The sequence below is a fragment of the Panthera tigris genome, chromosome A1 (genome assembly GCF_018350195.1).
Source record: "Panthera tigris isolate Pti1 chromosome A1, P.tigris_Pti1_mat1.1, whole genome shotgun sequence".
NCBI lineage: Eukaryota > Metazoa > Chordata > Mammalia > Carnivora > Felidae > Panthera > Panthera tigris.
Genome location: NC_056660.1, coordinates 25,869,413 through 25,893,081, shown reverse-complemented (window position 1 = coordinate 25,893,081; position 23,669 = coordinate 25,869,413). Strand labels below are relative to the sequence as shown.

General features: G+C 38.1%; 1 long non-coding RNA gene across 1 annotated transcript; it reads left to right on the top strand.

Annotated features, from left to right (window-relative positions):
* The first annotated feature begins 9,849 nt into the window (after positions 1–9,849).
* Positions 9,850–22,836, top strand: LOC122235526. Its single transcript, XR_006213588.1, has 3 exons — positions 9,850–9,949; positions 20,709–20,850; positions 22,444–22,836. It is a non-coding gene; the product is annotated as an uncharacterized LOC122235526 (long non-coding RNA).
* The last annotated feature ends 833 nt before the right edge of the window (positions 22,837–23,669 follow it).

Sequence of the window (23,669 nt, the reverse complement as noted above, 5' to 3'; positions counted from 1 at the left end):
GTGTAGGCTCTATCAAGCCTCACTCAGATATAAAGAGCAACTCCACAATTATGGAAAGTTGAATTTTAAAAACCTCTATATATCTCTCAGTTGCCAGCATTTCTGTGACCAGGAATACCTGAATACAAGTACATTAAAACAAACAAACACTTGAACAGCCAGGTATTTTCATGTTACCACCTTTTAATGAAAAAAAGTCTGGACTCTTTTTGCATTGATATTAAATGCCTACTACTATGTGTAATGAAGTCATTAAATCCTTTGAACTCAGTTAGAGTTATCCTTTGACTTTCGAAAGACTGAATTTCCCCTGTTTATATCCGGAAGGTGCAGCTCTGAATTCCTCTCTATTGACTAAAAGATCAGTCTACAGTGCAGTGTTCACTTTAAATCTAGTTGTTGCAACGTTGCAAACTAACGTGTATATTTGGCTGTGTTTAGTGATTTTCCTACCATAAAATAGAAAATTGGCTGACTATTATAACAAGTCACCTGTTTGTGAGAACTGTGAAATAGGTCAGTATTTAAAACCAAGTGATTCTCCAAAAGTAATTCCCTCAAAGAGCAGGAAGGCTGTGAGTGGCAAAGGCATATTAAAGAGAAATGTGTACAGAAAATATGCCACTGTTCCACCAGTAATTCTAGCTAACCAGTGCTTCAATCATGTAATATTACTTACCTGTAACTTTTAAATGTCATCTGGAAAAAAAAGTCAAAATGGTAAACAAGTTATAAACACGAAAGTAAGCACGCGTGCTCAAGAGCAGGGCGGGGACAGAGAGGGAGAGAGAGAAAGAGAATCCCAAGCAGGCTCTACATTCAGCAGGAAGCCTGCTGCAGGGGTCAAACCCACCAACCGTGAGATCCTGACCTGAGCAGAAATCAAGAGTCAGACACTTCACCAACTGAACCACCCAGGCGCCCCTCTCTGGAAGATTTTTTAGATGAGACCAGAAATAGTATATGCTATTTGACTTTTGTAAATAGCACAAAAGGCTTATTTTGAAATTTCTTACTCAAATTTCAGTGAGTACAGTTTAGCTTATAATTGATTAGTTTTTGCAGCATTTGTTAAATTTTCAATGTTTCTAGTTGGGGCGCCTCGGTGGCTCACTTGGTTAAGCATCCGTGTCCTGATTTCAGCTCAGGTCACGATCTCACGGTTGGTGAAATTGAACCCTGAGTCTGGCTCAGCGCTGACAGCGAGGAGCCTGCTTGGAATTTTCTCCCTCTTTCTCTGCCCCTCCCCTGCTCACGTGTTCTCTCTCTCTCTCTCTCTCAAAATAAATGAATAAACATTAAAAAAAAAAAGTATGTTTCTGGTCAGTGAAACAATTTTATATCCTCAAAGGAGATATGCTTACAAAATAAAAGAAGTTTGAATTCAGAAATTTTAATTTACGATTTAGGGGTCACACTGCTACATATTAGCTCATTTATTTAAAAAAAAATTTTTTTTTAACGTTTATTTATTTTTGAGACAGAGAGAGACAAAGCATGAACGGGGGAGGGTCAGAGAGAGGGAGACAGAATCTGAAACAGGCTCCAGGCTCTGACTGTCAGCACAGAGCCCGACGCAGGGCTCGATGCAGGGCTCAAACTCACGGACCTCGAGATCATGACCTGAGCCGAAGTCGGCCGCTTAACCGACTGAGCCACCCAGGTGCCCCACATTAGCTCATTTAATTCTATCGTTTGAAGGAGAAGACATTATCATTCATTTTAGCAGTGATCACAGAGAGGTTAAATAACTTGTCCAAAGTTTCTACCTAAATCTGGGTATTCAGGTCCTCTTAATTTCAGATTCCACGCCTCTGTGTTGAGACATTTTTCTAAAAAAAAGCAGTCTGAACTCTAGGGACTAGCATTTTTCAAAACTCTCTTGGAAATTAATGAGTGTTCTTTTAAAGCTTTTGAATGCCAAGAAAGATATGCTGCACACACACTAATTGCATACAGCTTTTCCACATGAAGAGAGTAAAAGACTATTTCCCTTGTTTGACCAAATGTAAATGTTGCAGATTCTGCTATAGTCAGTCTTTTCTGACTTATGAATGTGTTAACTTGGAGAACTGTCTCACAACTTAAAAAAAAAATCATTTTTAACTTCTGCTACAAAACTGTGAAGTGACATTGAAGAAAGAAATAATTTGTTAATTTAGTTTTTTTTTTAATCTGTAATGAAATAACACTCTAAATCTCCCTAGATGAGAGCTAGTATTTATTTAATGCCTGCTCGGTGCTACGTATTATTCTAAATGCTTTAAGTGTTTTATCTCCATCCTGTCAACAGTATAAAGTAGGGACTATAACTCCCCCATTTTACAAATGAGTAAAGTGAGGTGCAGAGAAGTTGGCAAGTAGTGGGACTGAGATGCAAATCACTTGCACAGCCCTTCACAGCTGCCTCCAGACATATTGTTAAATCAGCTTCCTGCCAATTCTAGCTCCAAAGTTAAATTTCTACAGAATACTCATGTTTTGATTTTTCTAATGAGATATCTTCAAAGAATCTGGGAAGCATCGTTTTCTCCCGACGTAGAGACATTCTAAGAAAGAATGTACATTTTACAAGAATCTACTGTGGCCACATAGGAATTGGACATAAATGAACAGAACAGCCATTTGATAAGTTGGATGATCCTTCGCTGATCAAAAGCAGATGTCGAATGCTTGAAAAAAAGGCATTAATCACACATAATTGAGGAACGCCGTCTATATAGGACAAGATAAATGTTTTCCCATTTTAGCAATTAGCATTTATTGAACACGAGCGCCTGTAGAATAGAGACAATAACAGCCTAGCCTTTTCAATATGTTCTAAGAACCAATTTGTATTTGTACATCTTTTCGTATACTTAAAGTTATAGAAATAAACACATTCATTATTTTTGTTTGTATCATATTTCTAATAAGACCTCCACCATACATGAACCAAAACCAGGTCAAGAAGCACAAAGAGCAGCCAGTATCTCTTTGTATTTAAAGATTACGTTCTTGAACACAGGTATATCTCAAGCTCAACGCTCAAGGAAAAGGAATGGCTATTGAAGTCATTCCTTAGTATGGAATTTTCCTTTGGTCATTCATTTTCTCCCTCTGCTCTGACTTTATCTTTGAGAAGAAAATTGATAGTTTTTATTAACATACTTAAATTGACGTTTCCAGTTAATTTCACTATAGAAGAAAAACAGGAAATCATTAGTCTTAAAGGCCAAAATCTTTTCTTATTTTAATACCTTAAAAAAAAGAAGAGAAAATCCTAGATGCATATAAGCCAAACTGGAGTCAGAAGCAGAAGACAAAATACTATTAATATTATGACCACATGTTGTTACAGGCAACAGCACTGCTTACATATGGAAGTTGTTTACAAAACCCTTCTATATAAATGATAAAATTAGACAGATTTAAAGAGATATTAGAATTTCAAAGAAAAGCGTGAGATTGAATTTAGGAGGGAAAAGCCCAACATAATTGATTTGTTTTATTCTACACCATACACACTTGTCAGAATCAAAAAAGTTAAGTATATAACAGAGTCAGCCTAAATATATAAAGTTAAATATAAAGTTAATTGCAAAGATGCCAACCAAGCTTTCCATCAAAAAAAAGGGAAGAGAAAGTCCAGGTGCTTTTTTGCTCTAGTTATTTATAGATAGGAATGAGATCACATGATAATGCCACCTCAGTGGTTTAACTTTGATTTTAAAAGAGTTTCTGAACATCTTCCTTATTCAAGTCATAACCGGCATTACAAAAATAGTTGTTAAATTATACCTATATCAATACATATTTGAATAAAATGAGGTAATGTTCTATGTTATCCCAACACTGATCCCAAATTATTTGACAAAAACAAGAGTCTTGAAAGAAATACTTCCAATGAAAGGCATCTTGAGAAAGGAGCTAAATTTTCTTTATTTTGTCAAGCATATGATAGGCACTCAATAAAAAGAATTTCTTAAATTCCACATTATGTAATAATGTTCTCAACATAATTTATCATATGAACTTTACTACTAGACTTTTCACAAGATGTTTCTGAAGCACATTAAGTTCAGAAATTATGACATTAGGAAACAAGCTCATTATGAAAATTTTGGTCAAGGGCATTCAATGGTATTAAATTTCCTTCTCTGTTCTTTCTGTACTTGATCTCTGTAAAATTCTCCTTGTCCAACCTAAGCCTATAACAACTTGCTGACTACTCTTTTTCATGGAACATCATGCCCAAAGCATTTTTTTTTTTTTTTGTAAGCAGCAAAGTCCAGTGAAAATGGTAAGAAGATATGAGTTGAATCTCTATCTCCTTTTCTGATAGCTTTGCATTTGTTTAGGGACAGTGCATTATGTTAAATACTGATGAGAACTGAAATCTTCAGCATTTGCAGGTTCTGGAAATGCATTCTTTCCATCCTAGTTTAAGGATATGAAGAATTCATATGCTTCTTCCAATCAAATGAGCTCCAGAGCTATTTTCTAAGAACTAACTTGACATGACTAGTCACAGACCTCATACAAAGCCTACCATGAATAGAGTAATTTCAGATAAAATGATCCATTGTTTAAAGCTTGACCTAGTTAATATGTCTAAAAACTTACTGGCTGTCTATCAGTCAAAACTTCCATTTTGAAGTGTTAATATCAAATGAGGGTTTTGCTATTTTTTTTGCACTTCCTCCTGCATGAAACATTTTTTTCTTTTTTTCATGATTGTAAAGGATAATAGGACACTGTTGGCATGCCACTTTGGTATATTGATATTTTGAGCTGTAGGTACTTAGAAAGCAAATGCAGGGCTTTCTCTGAACTCCCTTTATCTACCTGAAGACATATTCTCCAAAAGGAACTCAGTTGTCATAGATGCTCTCCCCTGGAGTTTCCTCAACCAAGGAACATGATTCTTGTCCTGGAGAGGAAACTTCAAGTCAACACCACACTCAGACAAACTTTGTCACAAACTACCATGCCTCTCATCTATTCTTCTAATGGCCCAGTTATCTTTCCTAAAAATCATTCACTGTCCCCCAAGAGGCCTATATCTCTGCTCCCCTTTTCCTATAAAGATAGCATTTAATCCTGAATTCTAAAGACACCTCAGAGAGTTATTCATTGTTCCTGAGTGTCTCCTGTGTATACATGAGGTATACCTGTTAATAAACTTGTTTGTTTTTCTCTTGTTAATCTATTACAACGGTCTCAGCCAAGAACTCAGAAGGGTAGAGGGAAAATTATTATTCCTCCCCAAAATTGTCAGAATAATAAAAATCACCTTTTATTATATAACTTAGGTTAGAATAAGGAAGCTACCTTGCTGATCATTATGGGTATGTTTTTAAATGAAGTACATAACATTTACTTAGCATAGTATCCAAGTGTCCAAAGGCTCTCAGCTCTGTAGGATCTTCAGAGGAGGCAAATCACCATTTCCACCCAGATCTGTCTTATGAAAATATCCACAGAAAATAGTCTTTGGCACTGTTTCCAATGATTCTGTTCTTTTTTTTTATTTTATTTTATTTTTATGTTTATTCATTTTTGAAAGACAGAGACAGAGCACAAGCAGGGATGGGGTGGAGAGAGAGGGGGACACAGAATCTGAAGCAGGCTCTAGGCTCTGAGCTGTCAGCACAGGGCCCGACGCGGGGCTCAAACTCACTAATGGTGAGATCATGACCTGAGCCGAAGCCAGACGCTCAACCGACTAAGCCACCCAGGCGCCCCCATCAATGATTCTGTTCTAATAAGACATTAACATAGCATTCATCTTATTACAAGTTATACCAGATGAGTCAATCATTTAAGACTCAGACCTTAACATATTTTCAAATGGCTTTGACCTACAAGTCAAAAATTTTATAATGTTGCGTAGGTTTTATAATGAACATCATACCCCATTTCGCTCTTCCCTTCCCATTCACCTCCCCACCATCCCTTCCCCCACTTTCATTTTCCTCACCATATCTCACAAATTGAAATTACAACCAGCTTCACGTTGATGAAACCCCAAAATAGCATACTGCTTCATCTTCTTCCTTGTGATAATTGTGCAGCAGCAGTCAACTAAAAACACCCCTCGCTGTTCTGTTCATCCGAAGTACATGATGAGTTGTATCTCATGAATAATAGTGCTGCAAAAACATAGACAGTAAAAACAAACAAAAGCATATTGACTGATTAAAAGAAAGAACTTTCAACATCTCACAAATACACATTAAGAACCATGGCTGATCTCATCTGAGTTGTATTGCAGACATGTTTCACTTCATTAGGTTAAACTATGGGGTTTCCCCCCCTGAAAAGCACCTAATGTAGAATTAAAGTACATAATAATCTGTGGCCTGCTACGTGGGTAAGAACTAGAAGATAGGAAAGGCAGAGTTTTGTTCTCCTTAGAAGAACTAAGAACAGGAAGGATAATTTGATCCAACTTCAGTGTCATTAATTGAATATCTACTGTCTGGTCTTTAGGAGACGAAATTGCCTATACAGTGGTCTTTTATATAACAGTGAACACAAAAAAGGAGACCACTTTCTCTCCCTACCCTCACCCCCAACTCAAAGGTATATTTGCATAATCTTACTGTAAACAAAGGGCAAATGGAAAGGAGCAGGAGAACAATTTGGTTCATGTTTCACCAAAGACATTCTTCTTCCAGGTTGTAACCAGAGACTTCCAAATCATCGCAAACACCTCTCCATCCCCTAACTACCTACAGGCCCAATATAGATCTTCGGAAATTAGATGAGAATAATTTCGGTGTGGGGCACCTACCTGGCTGGCTCAGTTGGTAGAGCATGCGCCTCTTGACCTCAGGGTTGTGAGTTTGTGCCCCATGTTGGGTCTAGAGATTACTTAAGTGATTAAATAAATCTTTTTTAAAAAGAGAGTAATTTCAACATGAAATAATAGCAGCATTATAGGTTAGAAACTATGACGCCTCACTGATGCATACATCTGCTGGGAAATAAGCATCCGATAGTGCCCAGAACAGATGTAAGAAACTGCAATTATGGCTCCTTAGTATGATAATTGATTCTAAGTAAGTGTATGAGTATTATTAGTTGTCTTAATTTTTTGTTGCTGGGTTTTTGCTTTTTTAAGGGCAGACACTTGGAGGTAGAAAAGTCTCTGTATTCTAAATCTAACAATATTAATAAGATGACCAGGAAAATACACCAAACGCAGCCTGAAGAGGATAGTAACAACACACTAAAAGATTCTTTGAGGCTGTTTGTTCCCTGATAAACCTTTATGACAGCAAACAACCCTGCATAGAATAAAATTGTGTCCCTGTGTATTTAACGTTCACCAATTTTATTCCATGGCAGCCTATTATCCTTACAGGGGCAGATGGAATATTCCTAAGGAGAAAGACTAAAAACTAGGTTTTATTTTTAAAAATCAATAACAGTAATTGTCTTTCTCTGACCAACTTATTTTGCTTAGCGTAATACACTCCAGTTCCACCCACACTGTTGCAAATGACAAGATTTCATTCTTTTTGACGGCTGGGTAATATTCCATAGCATATGATTTCACTCATATGTGGAATTTAAGAAACAAAACAGACGAACATAGGGGAAGAGAAGGAAAAAATAAGATAAAAACATAGAGGAGGGCAAACAGAAGAGATCCTTAACTATAGAGAACAAATGAAAGGTTGCTGGAGTGGAGGTGGATGGGGGATGAGCTAAATGGGTGATGGACATTAAGGAGGGCACTTGTTGGGATGAACACTGAGTGTTATGTGTAAGCGATGAATCGCTAAGTTCTACTCCTTAAACCAATATTATACTATATGTTAACTAACTTCAATTTAAGTAAAATCCTAGAGGAAAAAAAAAAAATAACAATAATTAGTTATTAGCTCTACCTTTAAAGCACTAAAACAAAGTTTTTAAAAACATGAACTTTTTGAAAAGTTTTTAAAACATTTTTTAAAAGTTTTAAAACATTTTTTAAAAAGATTTTATTTTACTTATTTAAGTCATCTCTGCACCCAACGTGGGGCTTGAACTCAAAACCCCGACATCAAAAGTCACATGCTCTTCCAACTGAGGCAGCCAGGTGCCCCTTGAGCTCCGTTTTCAACAAGGAAACCAGGGAACACTTTAAAAGCTTAAACTTGCTTGTCCTCTTCAGGAAAGGCCCTCATTTGATTGACTTTGCTGTGGCTGTTCCAGGGTCAGAAGGCAGAGCCTGAAGCCTATTGCACAGATTAAATTGCATTTTGATCAATATTTTAGGTACAGCCACCACTTCATTATCTGCATGTGAATTTCCCAAGGGCAGTTTGCATTCTGAGACCATCTTGAACCTCTCCGTCAATACCAGTCAGGTCCCCATCCCCAAGCAACAATGTGTGCACAAGGGATGCAAAATCATTGAGAATTTGGTCTAAACCAAAAGAAAAAAAAAAAAAAGTTTAGGCAGGCAAATCCTTTGGGGGGTAGGGGAGGAAATCCATTATAGTATTATACTTTATCCACTATTTTGGAAGAATTCCACCATTACTTTCTTCTAATAGCAAAGATAATGAGGAATTGACTGCTGTTGTTTCAATGAGGTCTCTCTGCCCACAAACATTTGTTAAGGACTTGTCTAAATTGTAGCTCATTTTAATTTTTTACTTATTTTTAAAGTTATTTTTTTAAGTTTATTTATTTATTTTGAGAGAGAGCAAGGGAGAGAGAGAGAGAGAGAGAGAGAGAGAGAGAGAGAGAGAGAATCCCAAGGAGGCTCTGCACTAGCAGTGCAGGGCTCAAACTCACGAACTGTGAGATCAAGACCTGATGCAAAATCAAGAGCTGGACGCTTAACTGGCTGACCCACCTCGGTGCCCCTAAATTGTAGCCCTTTTTTTTTTTTAATGTTTATTTATTTTTGTTTTTTTGGGGTTTTTTTTGTTTTTTGTTTTTTTAATTTTTTAACGTTTATTTATTTTTGAGACAGGGAGAGACAGTATGAACGGGGGAGGGTCAGGGAGAGAGGGAGACACAGAATCTGAAACAGGCTCCAGGCTCTGAGCTGTCAGCACAGAGCCTGATGCAGGGCTCGAACTCACCGACTGGACCGTGAGATCATGACCTGAGCCGAAGTCGGATGCTTAACTGACTGAGCCACCCAGGCGCCCCTGTTTATTTATTTTTGAAGGAGAGAGAGAGACAGAGTGTGAGCAGGGGTGGGGTTGAGAGAGAGGGAGACACAGAATCTGAAGCATGTTCCAGGCTCTGAGCATTCAGGAGAGAGCCTGACCCGGGGCTCAAACTCACAAGCTGTGAGATCATGATCTGAACCAAAGTCAGGCGCTTAACAGACTGACCCACCCAGGGGCCCCAATTGTAGCCCATTTTTAATGTGGAACTGAAAACTCCACTTTTGCCTACAGACCTTGTAACAGAACATTCTAGAATGATTATAATCATAGCTCAGTAGACAACATTATACAACCAACAGAAATGTGCAATAATCAGGTCATCAAAAAATAATAGGGTCAGTAGTGGAGCAAGTACTCAGGGGTACTGAAGTAATGCTCAGAAAGTCTGCATGGGGATAGAATTTAAAATTAATACAGAACTCTCAGGTGCCTGTGGTAGATTGAAGAGCAACTAGAAGCCTCTGGAAGATTAGGCGGACCCACTCTTAACCAAACCCCTTTGCATTTAACTCTGGGGGCATCTGGCTGGCTCAGTCAGCAAAGCATGGGACTCTTGATATATAGGTTGTGAGTCTGAGCCCCACTTTGGGTACACAGATTTTAATAAACAAACAAACAAACAAACAAACCACTTCTGTCTCTGACTTGGCCTCTTTATTTTTATTTAATTGGCAGGGGGGTGGAAGCTGGCACGCCTTCTTCAAACAAAAATGAACCCTAAACATATAGAACCTGGACTCCTGAACATCATTTCATATGATTACTGTCTTCTTCTGAGGCGTAAGGTAGTTTCCTAATGACAGTGACCCTGATATACAAGTTAAATGACAGATACAACCAGAACTTACATTGAAGACTCTGCCATCAAATGTACATTAGGGAATCATTTCGTATTACTATTAATTCCTAAAATGAATTAGGGGTTCATTTTCTATAAAATTCCTACTACTCAAATGATGCAATTCAAGTGAAAAATACAAATCTATTGGTACAACATTGTCAATTATTCAGCAAGAATTTACTAACAAGTACTATAGATTGCATATATCAAATATCCTGTATGTCTTAGGCTGAGTATCTCCCAAATGGGAGACAAGGCTTGCATGTAGTTAGTTTATTTGAAAAAATAGGGCCAGGAGGCAGGTATATCAGCTGGGGGGAAAGGGAGTAAAACAGGGAAAGAGGAAAAACCAATACGAGGATGTATCATTGAGTTGGTTCTCATGGAGGAGGCTTAAGCATGCTTTTGAGGAGACAAAAAAGGTTCACATTTATCTACCAATTTCCATTCTCCATTGGTCAAGTGTGGTTCTATGGAACATCACATCCACTGCCCACCACCGAATTTTTATACAGGCATGCGTACAGAGCCTGTTCTAGGTGCTCCATACCAGTGGGTCAGGGAGGGCACTGTCCTATCACATTTACGCAAAGCCACTCAAGGCCTGTATGGAATTAGTAAGTGGTTGAGTAAGAGGCAGCTCCCAGAGGACTTAGCAGAAGCTTCCAGTTATTACTGTGCTTCAGAACCAATTGGCACAATTGGAATTAGCATATAATTTTCTAATTCTGGTCAAACATTTTTTATTTGAAGTATAGTTAACATATAATATTATATTAGCTTCAGGTGCACCATATAGCGATTCAACAATTATACATGTTACAAAATGCTCACTGTGATAAGTGTAGTTACTCTCAGTCACCATATAAAGTTATTACATCCCTATGCTGTACCTTTCATCCCCATGACTTATTTTTGTTATAACTGGATGTTTATAGTTCTTAATCCCTTCCCGATTTCACCTATCCCCTCCCTCTACCTCTCTCTCCTCTGGCAATCACCAATCTGTTCTATTTGTGAGTCTGTTTCTTTTTGTTTGTTCATTTATTTTCTTCTTTAGATTCCACATATAAGTGAAATCATATGGTATTGTCTTTCTCTGACTTATTTCACTTAGCATAATTCCCACTGAATGGCAAGATCTCGTTTTTTTTAAGGCTGAGTACTATTCCATGGGGTGTATATACACCATAACTTCTTTATCCATTCATCTACCAGTGGACACTTAGGTTACTTCCGTATCTTATTTATTGTAATAATACTGCAACAAACATAGGAGTGCATCTATGCTTTCAAATTAGTGTTTTTGTTTTCTTTGGATAAATACCCCCAAAATGGAATTACTGGGTTGTATGGTATTTCTATTTTTATTTTGTTGAGGAACCTTTATACTGTTCTCCATAGCGGCTGCACTAATTTACATTTCCACCAACAGTGCACAAGGCTTACCTTTGCTCCACATCCTTACCAACACTTGTTATTTCTAGCCTTTTTGATTCTAGCCATTCTGACTAATGGGAGCTGATATCTCATTGTGCAAATATCTTTTAACTAATATTTTATAGAGTCATTTAGATTTACCAAGAATAACCTCAGTAACACTTTTGTGAACACAGTGAAATCTCAGTCATTCATACTGCATTCATTGTGATTCATGGACTGAGAGCAAATTTACATTGGTATTACCTATTTAAAAAAAAAAAAAAAGAAGAAGGATATGCTTAGAAATTAAGCATATAAACCTGACTCCACAGAGCATTTTGAAATATTTACCTTTGCCCATCCCCCATTCGTGATATCTCTCTTTCTCTTCCCCCCTCTCTCTCTCAAAAATAAACATTAAAAAAATAAAATAAAATATTTACCTTCACCATCACTTCTATACATACAATTATATGTTGGCAGTTGCCTCTAAAACCGGTCATAGTAAACACTAAGTAATCAATTGCTGGAAGAATGAAAAATTTAAATTGTAATTACAAAGCATCTCAATCCGTTAATTAAGCAATAGGTCATCTATGATCCACTACTAGCTTGACTCTAGCCGTTGTGTGAACTTTAAATTTATAAAAGTATGCTTTAGAGAATTAGTCAGTAAATCAGATGTTTCTCTCCATCTAAATGCCTCCAGGAAGTTTGAACTAATGATGTGTCTCTTGATAAAAATAAGGAAAATCTAAGGATAGAAACAGTTAAAATTCTATTGACTATTTCTCAGGTAATTCTAGTAAACTTCTCATACCTTTGATGTCTCTTCAAATTGAGATTGTGTTTCATCTGGCTAAAGTGTTTTAAACTGTATCTTTTTAGGGCGCTTGGGTGGCTCAGTTGGTTAAGCGTCTGACTGCGGCTCAGGATATCACCACTTGTGAGTTCGAGCCCTGCGTTGGGCTCTGTGCTGACAGCTCGGAGCCTGGAGCCTCCTCAGATTCTGTGTCTTTCTCTCTCTCTCTCTCTCTGCCCCTCCCCTGCTCACACTCTGTCTCTCTCTGTCTCTCAAAAATAAATAAACATTAAAAATAAATAAATAGGGGCGCCTGGGTGGCTCAGTCGGTTAAGCGTCTGACTTCAGCTCAGGTCACGATCTCGCGGTCCGTGAGTTCGAGCCCTGCGTCGGGCTGTGAGCTGATGGCTCAGGGCCTGGAGTCTGCTTCCGATTCTGTGTCTCCCTCTCTCTCTGCCCCTCCCCCGTTCATGCTCTGTCTCTCTCTGTCTCAAAAATAAATAAACGATAAAAAAAAATTTTTTTAAATAAATAAATAAACTATCTTTTAAACAACTGAGCTATCATTCATATACCATAAATTCACCTGTTTTTAACATTTTTTTAACATTTTTTTTATTATTTGAGAGAGAGTATGCACACACACACACATGCATGCAAGTGGAGGCAGGACAGAGGGCAAGAGAGAAAAAATCACAAGCAGGCTCCAAGCTCAGCGAGGAGCCCAATGTGGGGCTCGATCCTATGACCCCAGAATCACGACCTGAACCATAATCAAGAGTTGGATGGTCAACCCACTGCAGCACCCAGGTGCCTCACCTGTTTTAAGTGTGGAATTCAATGAATTTTAGTATATTTACAAGGTTGTACAACCATTAATTACCACTAGGACATTTCCATCACCCCAAGAAGAAATTTCATTCCCATTTACAGTCACTCATCATTCTTTCAACCCTAGGCACCACTACTCTACTTTCTGTGTCTATATTTTTGCCTTTTCTTGGACATTTTATATCATAAGCATGATGCATTAAGGGTCATCCCTGCTGTCAACCTACATCTTTTACAACGAGCAAATATGGTTGTTCTGTATGTTGTTTGCAGACTGAAATCATCTTATTTCAGTTTCAAGGTAAAATTTCTGGGGGTGCCTGGGTGGCTCAGTCAGTTGAGCAATGGACTTCGGCTCAGGTCATGATCTCATGGTTTGTGAGTTGGTTTGTGAGTTGGAGCCCCACGTAGGGCTCTGTGCTGACAGCTCAAAGCCTGGAGTCTGCTTCAGATTCTGTGTCTCCCTCTCTCTCTGCCCCTCCCCCTCTCATGCTCTGTCTCTCTCTGTCTCAGAAATAAATAAACATTAAAAAAATTTTTTTTAATTTCTGTTACATACAATATTAAATAAAGCCATTTAAAGAATTAAAGAATCACATACAAAAACTTAAGTAAAAAATCCTTTTTATACAACTTTTATTATCTGCCAATTGTAAAAATAATAGGCTCAGCATATTAAAATACTGAATATAGAGAACTACAGACAAGTATAAAATTTTATGTTAATTTTAGAATAAAATAAAGCCTCTCTTACTACCTCAATCCTTTCTAATGTTGCATTTAACTTTAAAATATTATTTTCTTCAACTTTCAAACTATTTGAAAAGTTGCAAGAATAGTAAGATAAACACCTTATACTCCACGTAGATTTACCAATCGTAAACATCTTGCCACATTTACTTTTTCTTAGAATAACTCATTATCTCTCTCTCTCTCTCTCTCTCTCTCTCTCACACACACACACACACACACACACACACACACAGGAAAGTTACATGACACGTCAACCCTAAAGACTTCAACATGCATCTCTTAAGTACAACAACATTTTTCCCTGTAATCATAACACTATGATCATGCTCAGGAAATTTAATGTTGACACTGCTATTATCTAATATAAAGCCCACATTCAAATTTTCCCAGTTATTGTCCCATTAATGTTATAAAACTAAAAATAATAATAATAATAATAATAATCCAAGTCAATTGAGAAAAATTCATTGCACCCTCCTTTAATCTGAAACAATTCCCTGGCCTTTTTCTTTTCTTTTCTTTTTTTTGACACTGACATTTTTGAAGATTGCAGGCAGACCAGTCATTTTTCACTACATCCCAAAAGTTAGACTTGTTTGATTGTTCCTTCATAATTAGATCCAGGTTTAGCTTTTCTGGGGGAGAGGGGAGGCCAGGAATAGCATATATATTTTGTTCTATCTTCTCACTGTATTAGAATATGCCTAATCATCTTTTAAACATAATTATTATAATTTTCACATAATTGTCATATTATATACAAATGTTTATGCCCTGCCTTTCAAAAATAAGCATATTATAATTTCCCCATGATATGAAAAATTCTTCAAAATCACCACTTTTGATGGATACATAATCCATCATATAGTATTATCATTTATTTGATAAATACATTCTTGATTATTACACATTTAAGTCATTTCCATATCATACTATTATAAAAATGGTATACACGCTTAGGCATATTATTTGGCCACATACATGATTCCTTTCTTAGAATACATTGCTAGAAATGTAATTACCTAATATTATTGGATTAAAGGTATAAACTCTTAAATATTGACAAATTAAAGAAATGTGACACCTAGCCTTCAAGAAGGCCCCCAATGATCCCTGCCTCCTGGTCTTCCTACCTTTATGTGGTCCTTATCCACATTTACCAAGATTGGTCTGTGTGACCAAAAGAATACAGCAGAGCAATGATAGGTCACCTGCAAGGTTAGGTTATAAAAGAAACTATAGCAGGGTGCCTGGGTGGCTCAGTCGGTTAAGCATCTGAGTTGGGCTCTGTGTTGATCTCATGGAGCACCACCCCCCCCCCCATCAGACTCTGTGCTGACAGCTCAGAGTTTGGAGCCTGCTTCAGATTCTGTGTCCCCCTCTCTCTGCCCCTCCCCTGCTTGCTCGCTCTCGCTTTCTCTCTCAAAAACAAACATTAAACAAAAATTTTTTAATAAAAAAATAATAAAAGAAACTATAGCTTGTCTTGGTCACTCTTCCTCTAGGGTCACTAGCCCTGAGAGAACCCAGCTGCCATATTGTGGGGACAGACTGGCAGCCTATGGAGAAGTCCACACGGCCAGGAACTGAGGTTGTTGGCCAATAGGCATGACCCACTGATCCTGGCCAACAATCTCAAGAGTGAGAGTAAAAGTAGTTTCTCCTGCCCGAGTTGAGCTTGCAGTGACCACGTCCAGCTACGGACTGCCCTTCCTAAGCAGCAGGTTAAGCAGTCCCTAGGTCCCTGATCCACAGAAAATGTGAAATGATAGATGTTTATTGCTTTGAGCTGCTAAGTATTACAGTAACTTGTTACTACAAGCGATACACAATTAATATAAAAAAGTGTAAATCGTCTTACATTCTCACCAGCAGGGCACGAGGGCCTGTCTTGCCAAACGGAATTGCAGTCTTTTAAAAATCATTGTTAATTTCAAAGATTTCTTTTTAAAAGGCATCTCTTGGGGCTCCTGGGTAGCCCAGTTAGTTAAGCATCAGACTCTTGGTTTTGGCTCAGGTCATGATCTCATGGTTTGTGGGATCGAGCCCCTTGCTGGGCTCTTCTCTGGCAGCATGGAGCTTACTTGGGATTCTCTCTCTCCTTTTCTCTCTGCCTCTCTCTCTCAAAATAAATAAATAAACTTTTAATAAATAAATAGGCATTTCTTTATTTAAATTTGCATTTCTTAGACTATCTGTGAGGTTGAAGTTTTGTTGTTTTTTTTTTTTTTCAAAAAATTTGAGTCACTAATTCATGTTCTGTGAATGGATTAATCTGTTTACTCTTTCTGTACAAGTTTTGCCCAAACTTTCTATAAAAGTTTTCTTATTATTATGTATGAATTCATTTCTCTTTTCCAGTTATATTGCTGGTAGAAATTTTCCCAAATTATTTTTAATTCTTAAATTTTATTTAAATTCAAGTTAGTTAACACATATGGGGCTCCTGGGTGGCTCAGTTGGTTGGGCGTCTGACTCTTGATTTCATCTTGGGTCATGATCTCACAGTTTGTGGGTTCGAGCCCCACATAGGGCTCTGTGCTGGCAGTACAGAGCCTGCTTGCAATTCTCCCTCTCCCTCTACCCTGCCCCTCCCCTGCTTGCTTGCTCTCTCTCTTAAAAAATAAACTTAAAAAAATTTCAAGTTAGTTAGCATATAATGTAATAATTATTTCAAGAGTAGAGGGGCACCTGGGTGGCTCAGTCAGTTGGGCGTCCAACTTTGGCTCAGGTCATGATTTTGCAGTTTGTGGGTTCAGGCTCTCCATTGGGCACTGTGCTGAGAATCTGGAGCCTGGAGCCTATTTCAGATTCTGTGTCTCCCTCACTCTCTTCCCCTCCCCCAGGTCATGCTCTCTCTCTCTCTCAAAAATGAATAAACATTAAAATTTTTTTTTTAAATAATGTTTTCAAGAGTAGAATTTAGTGATTCATCACTTACATATAACACATTGCCTTAAATTTGCCATCTTAACCATTTTTAAGGGTATGTTTCAGTAGTGTTAAGTATTTTCATACTGTTGTGCCATAGATCTCTAGAACATTTTCGTCTTACAAAACTGAAACTCTATACCCGCCAAACACTAATTCTGCTACCCAACTTCTCCCAGCTCTTAGTAACCACCTTTCTATTCTCTGTTTTTATGATTTTGATTACTTTAGACATTTCCTATGTGTGGAATCATACAGTATTCTTTTCTGACTCACTTAGCGTAACAGCCTCCTGGTTCATCCATGTTGTAGTGTGTGACAAGACTTCCCTCCTTTTTCTTTTTTAAGGCTGAGTAATATTCCCCTGTAGGTATATTCCACATTTTCTTAATTCTCTCATCTGTTGATGGGGATTTGTGTTGCTCCCTCCTCTTGACTATTGTGAATAGTGCTGCAATGAACCATGGGTATGTAAATATCTCTTTAAGATCCTCTGAATTCTTTTGGACATACACATACAAGTGAGATAGCTGGATTATATGGTAACTCTATTTTTAGTTTTTTAATGGGGCGCCTGGGTGGCTCAGTTGGTTGAGCATCTGGCTTTGGCTCTGGTTGTGATCTCACGGTTATTGAGTTCCAGCCTCCCATCAGACTCTCTTCTGTCACTGCAGAACCCACTTCAGATCTTTGGGTTCTCAGTCCCCCTCTCTCTGCCCCTTCCCCACTTGCACTCTCTTTCTCTCAAAAACAAATAAAACTAAACAAAAAAAATTTTTTTAATAAAAAATTTTTTAAAAAAGAACCTCCATAACGTTTTCTACAATGGCTGTACCATTAATCACGCTTTTTTTTTGAGAGAGAGAGAGAGAGAGAGTGCACACGTGTGCAAGCAGGGCAGGGGCAGAGGAAGAAGAAGAGAGAACATCTCAAGTAGGCTCCACAGCCAATGCAGAGGCTGATCTCACATCAATGAGATCATGACCTGAGCAGAAATCAAGAGTGGGACGCTCAACGAACCGAGCCACCCAGTTTGTTAGTACTTAATTTAGAAATTTTGCATCTAAAGTTATAAGTGAGGTTGGCCCATTATTTTCTTTCCATAACTTGCCTTGTCTGGATTATTTCCAAAAGTGAGGTTTTGGTTTTGTTAATAATCTATGTCTTTATTATTTTTTATTTCCTTAATTTCCATTGTTAATTTAATTATTTTCTTTTTTACTTTGTTTTTTCCTAGCTTTTTGAGCTACACAGATAGCTCAATTATTTTCAATCTTATATTTTAAATTCATTTACATACATGCATTTCATTCTAATTAATACTAATTACCTTTTCAATTACCCACAACTTTTGGTATGCTGTATGAATAAAAATATTTTATAATTTCCATTATGGTTTCCCCTTGAACTTATGAGTTAGTTAGGAGAGTATTTGATATATTTTAGTTTGTGACTCCAAATTCCATTGTACAGATAAAGAAACTAAAGTCCAGAAAAGTTAAACATCTTGCTCAAAATTGTATAGCTAATGTGTGGGCTGAAATTAAATCTCCTGATTACCACTGTATTTTACCTTTCCAATTTCTTTTTTTTAACTATTTTTAATGTTTATATATTTTTTGAGGGAGAGAGACAGAGCACAAGCGGGGGAGGGGCACAGAGAGAGGGAGACACAGAATCTAAAGGAGGCTCGAGACTCTGAGTTGTCAGCACAGAGCCAGATGGGGGGCTCAAACCCACAAATGGTGAGATCATGACCTGAGCTGAAGTCAGACGCTAAACCTACTGAGCCACCCAGGTGCCCCTACCTTTCCAATTTCTTAATTCATATTCTTATCCTATCAGAAAGTTTCCTGAAATTAAATCAACATTGCCGTTAACTTACATTACACCGAGAATCCAACTTTTACTAGCCCCCTCTATTATCCATTTTTTCTAAATATATTTAGACATTGTCTCTCTGACTTTCTTATCCAGCTGGATTTATTAATTTCTAGCTATATCATGTGGCTTAGTGCTTAGCACATGTTAGGCTCTCAATAAAAAATTTATTGAGGGAATTTTTGTTTAATGAATGTTTAAAGAATATTATGAGTGCCACCTATAAGCTTTATTAAACATCAAATGACAAGTACTGGGATGAAAGGAATTTTTCTGGCTTATCATAGCACAAGTTCAGGGGACTAATGATAAAAAATGAAATGAACAAGAAACCAGAATTGCTGTCGAAATGAGCTACGATTCCATGGTCAAAAAATGTGTGTGGGGGGAGAACTGAAATATATGGATAAATAAAAATGAAGTAGAAATAACAACAACCATCTTTTATTTAACATCCTATAAGAAATAGATTTATTATCTCCACTGTATAAAGGGGGAAGGGAACCCCTGAGTCCCTTGTCTAGGTGACAGAGTTGCAAGTGACAACTCTTGGATCGGAATTCAACTTATGTCTGACTCCACAGCCCATCATCTTTGCAATAAGCCACAATTTTCTCCAAGGCCCTGTCTTCCCAGCTCTAGCCCACCCCCTGGTTGTAACTGGGAAGTAGGAGAGATCTCTGAAGCAAAGGGAGGGGCTGGTGGTATCGGGATCGATCTCCAGTGAATACAAAATAGTTTGGTAGAGGTCAAATACTACCACATTTTTTCTTAAAAATATTTTTTTTAACACTTATTCGGTTTTGAGAGAAGGGGATAGACAGAGCATGAGTGGGGGAGGAGCAGAGAGAGAGAGACAGACAGACAGACAGAATCTGAAGCAGGCTCCAGGCTCTGAGCTGTCAGCACAGAGCCCGACTCGGGGCTCGAACCCACGGACCATGAGATCATGACCTGAAGTCAGACACTTAACCGACTGAGCCACCCAGGCGCCCCATACCACATTTTTTTCGTGTCCTTGAGAATAATCTTTGGCAGGGGTGGAGAGGAATTAGACAGTTCTGCCTTTAACATACTGTTGACCTCTTTTCCTAACACCTCACTAAAGCTCACAAATGGAATCTAATGTCAGAACCTGCAGTGCCATGTTAAGAATATTGTAATATCTCACAATTAAAGAGCTCCTTTGTGCATATTTTCTCTAGGCATCTTTTTAAAATCTCTGCATTTCCCTTTTATTATTTAATAAAACTATGTTAATTAATCTTACCAATGTAATCTGATACTGCACAATAGCGATTGTCTTCTTGGTTGTTTAAATATTACATATTACATCTTTGCTAACAACTATCTTTTCATTATTTTATACATTTATCAAAGCTGTTTCATTCCTTTTGTACCAGTTTCTGATTTCTTCCTTGAACATCCTCCTCCATAACGTTTAGGATCTGCGAGTTGGTAATTAGAACGACCGTTCCTCCATCTCCAACTTTTAGATTGTTTGCTTTTTTCCCCTTCAGTTTTGTGACTTCTCCTTGATCTCTATAATCATTATTTTTTTATAATAGGTGTGTGTGGTGGTTATAAAGAAATGTTCTTATGACATGGAGAAATGTTCATTTACAAAGTTAAAAAAAAAAAAGTAAAGCAGGATTCAACATTGCATATAAGATGTGACCCCAACTAAATGAACATTTATATGCTTTACTTAGATTAAATTTTTAAAAAACTAGACCAAAATATTGACAGTCATCACTTAGTGGTGAGATTATAAGCAATTTAAAAAAAATTTTTTTTAAGTGTTTACTTATCTTTGAGAGAGAAAGAGACAGAGACAGAGCATAAGCAGGGGAGGGGCAGAGAGAGAGGGAGACACAGAATCCGAAGCAGGCTCCAGGCTCTGAGCTGTCAGCAAAGAGCCCAACATGGGGCTTGAACCCACAAACCACGAGATCACGACCTGAGCCGAAGTCGAACACTTACCTGACTGAGTCACCCAGGCGCCCCGAGATTATAAGCAATTTTTAAAAATTCTATGTACTTTTCATGTTTTCTACAATGGGTACATATTATCTTTTGCCAGACCTGGGTCAGAGCCCAAAGTCAGAATTGAGGCCAAAAGGACAATTTTGCTGAGGACTCTTGCTGCTGCTAAGGGCTGTCCATCCATGGAAGACTTCCCCTGCCAGCCCCGTCCTGAGGCAGCTGCTTCTGGTGGGCAGCTGGTAGGTATGCGTGGCGTGCATGGGGTGTGGGAGTGTGGGGCAGGGAGGAGAAACCCAAGAGAGAGGTCTGACAGTCTGATATCTCTGGGGAGGGACTGGAGCTCTCTTCGTCTGTGGTTAGAAGCAGATCTCACTTGGAATAGAATGGAAATAAATATCAGGATCCAGATGAAAGCTGAATACCTCGTATCTATATTGTCCAATTCACTCTCCACCTTGAGGTTCATTCCCCTGAATGATATTTGAGGATATTTGAGCAAGTTCTGGTCTTTTAATTCAGATTAATTGTGTAATATTTAATATGTTTTCCAGCATCCCTTTGTCTCAGTTTTCTCAAGTCATTAAGGGCCTAGTAAGAATCGTCTACTATATCATTAAAGTGTCATGAAGATATAGGAATAAATATCTCCTATTTACTTTGCCACTTAAAATGTAGCTCTTTGCCCCAAATTATGTTGCCTTTCTAGGTTAGAAAGCCGTAGTGGGGGAAGAGTGCATACCCTTTTCTTTCCCTTTTAACTATCCAGACTTTATTCCATTATTCTTCTTTCTGGGAAATGAGACAGAAGAAGTGAACTCCTGTCATGTTAAAAGGTTTGTTTAATGACCGTCCCATGTGAACACACGCAGTCTTAGCTGAGAAACATGATTGCTGCAACCATATAGGCCCCTAAGACGGACTCATTTATCAAATATTAAAGAGTCATTTCATAGAATGGCTTTTGTGGCCACTTTTCAATAGAAGTGAAGCCTGAGCAATTATAAGAAAAGCAAAGAATGCTTAGGTTCTTTTACTGAAGGGGTCAGTCATCTAGCATTTGGGAGACCTGACATCATCACCTATGTGAGTTTCCCCCCAAGCTAAATTTGCACACGGAGCAAAAAAATACACCATTTCCCATGGCAAATAAACATAAAGAGGATACCTTTTCAAGGGGCTATTTTCTAAGATTTAATATCTAGAGCTCAGTTCTTTTTAAATTTTTTTTTTTTTTTTTTTTTTTTTTTTTTTTTTTTTTTTTTTTAGGTATCTAGAGGGAGAAAGAGTGTGCAAACCAGGGGAGGGGAAGCAGGAGAGAGAGAGAGAGAGAGAGAGAGAGAGAGAGAGAGAATCCCGAGCAGGCTCCACGATGAGCATGGAACCCCACCTGGGGCTTGGATCCCACAACCCTGGGATCACTATCTGAGCCAAAATCAAGAGTCAGGCACTCAACCAACCGAGCCACCCAGGAGCCCCTAGAGCTCAGTTCTTGTGCATTGATTCATATTCGCTCATATCCAGCCTCAGGCTTCCCATGAGTTGTTGTATTAATAGACTAAACTGCTGAGTAAAGTTGAAAGGGTAGAGTTTGGATAATATATCATTCCTGCATGATCCTCCTTATCGTATCTAAACTGACAATCAATTCCGTTTGGCACAACATATGACTCCACACATCAATTGCCAGAATATAATAGTAATGTCAGATATTTATAAGGGCAGAGAGATTAGAACTGATAAAATAACAAAGTAATTGTTAAGGTCTGTATTGTATACCGTGGGTGTACAATTATTATTTGTGCTCACTGCATCTGATGTTTGCCCATTGCCAGCAGCATGGTGCCTTTCGTGCACATGGCTTGAGGAGGGAGCCATGGATCTGTGCTACTGGAATGCTGTGGGATTGTCTTCTGGCCATCAAGCTAAGACCCAATAAGGCCAGCATCCCAAGCAGGATTAGGGCTGAATTCTAATTCAGCCTTCTCTCTGGAATTGCTCGCCCACCAACACAGAACTGGTATAACTGGGCCGCGCTGAAAGTCTGGCCTGCTCACCAGATATTGGCAGCAAGCCATTCTCTATGGAGATGTTTGTTTGATGTTCAAAACATGCAAACTTAGCATCTTTGGTCAAGGAGAACAATAACCTTTTCTTATTCAACATAAACGATGATCCTTTTTTACAACAACAGCAAAAAAGTCAATAAAAAACTCAGTTTGAAACCAGATTTTTTCCCCAATATGAATAAGAGTTCAGTTATTTTCTCCCCTAAGCTTTGGAAGTGCTCCTCTCTTTTTGGACAGTTTTGTATCTCCTTTCCAGTACAGATGTCTATTGCCTTGAAGGCTTTCACAAGAGAATTTAATCCTTGGCAGTGAAAAGAAAGAATCCCACGGGGCAAGTGGAGGGGCGGGGAGGAAGAAGAGACTGGCCAAGTTGAAGGAGGTTGATTTGAATGGAAAAATCCTTTAGTCATGCCAAAGATGTGAAATTATCAAAGACACAAAGATCTTATATAGAACAAAACTATACAGAAAAAAACACAAACTCTTTCCGTACCCCAACTGTGATGTCAATTCTACAATAGGTTATCCTTGAAAAAGAATATTACTCTCACCTTTTGGAAACCCTGTGCTACTTTACAGTGTGAGTTATATTTGCTCCTAGAGATCTGAAATGAGTGAACACTAATATGTACTCTGTTTCAGGTTTAAGCTAGGTTTGTCCCCAATACCTACTGTTTCAGGAACCAAAAATAGATTCTCAGTGGATCGCATCCCAAATCTTAGTTTCAGCATTTATTTCCACTTATCTTCTGCCTTGACTGTTTCAGCTAGCGTTCTTTGATGGCAAGCAATGGTAGCTGCTCTGGTAAACTTAAGCAAGAAAGGAATTTTGGGGGGAAACTGGGGAAGCTCCAAGGATTGAGGAGAGGAGGCTAAAGACCCAGTAGTGGAAAGGACAGACCCAGGCAGCTTACATGAGTCTTCACAGCATGAACTTCTCAACTGCTGCATCTGAAACAAAGGATTCTGAGTCCAGGAAGAGAGAATCTGAC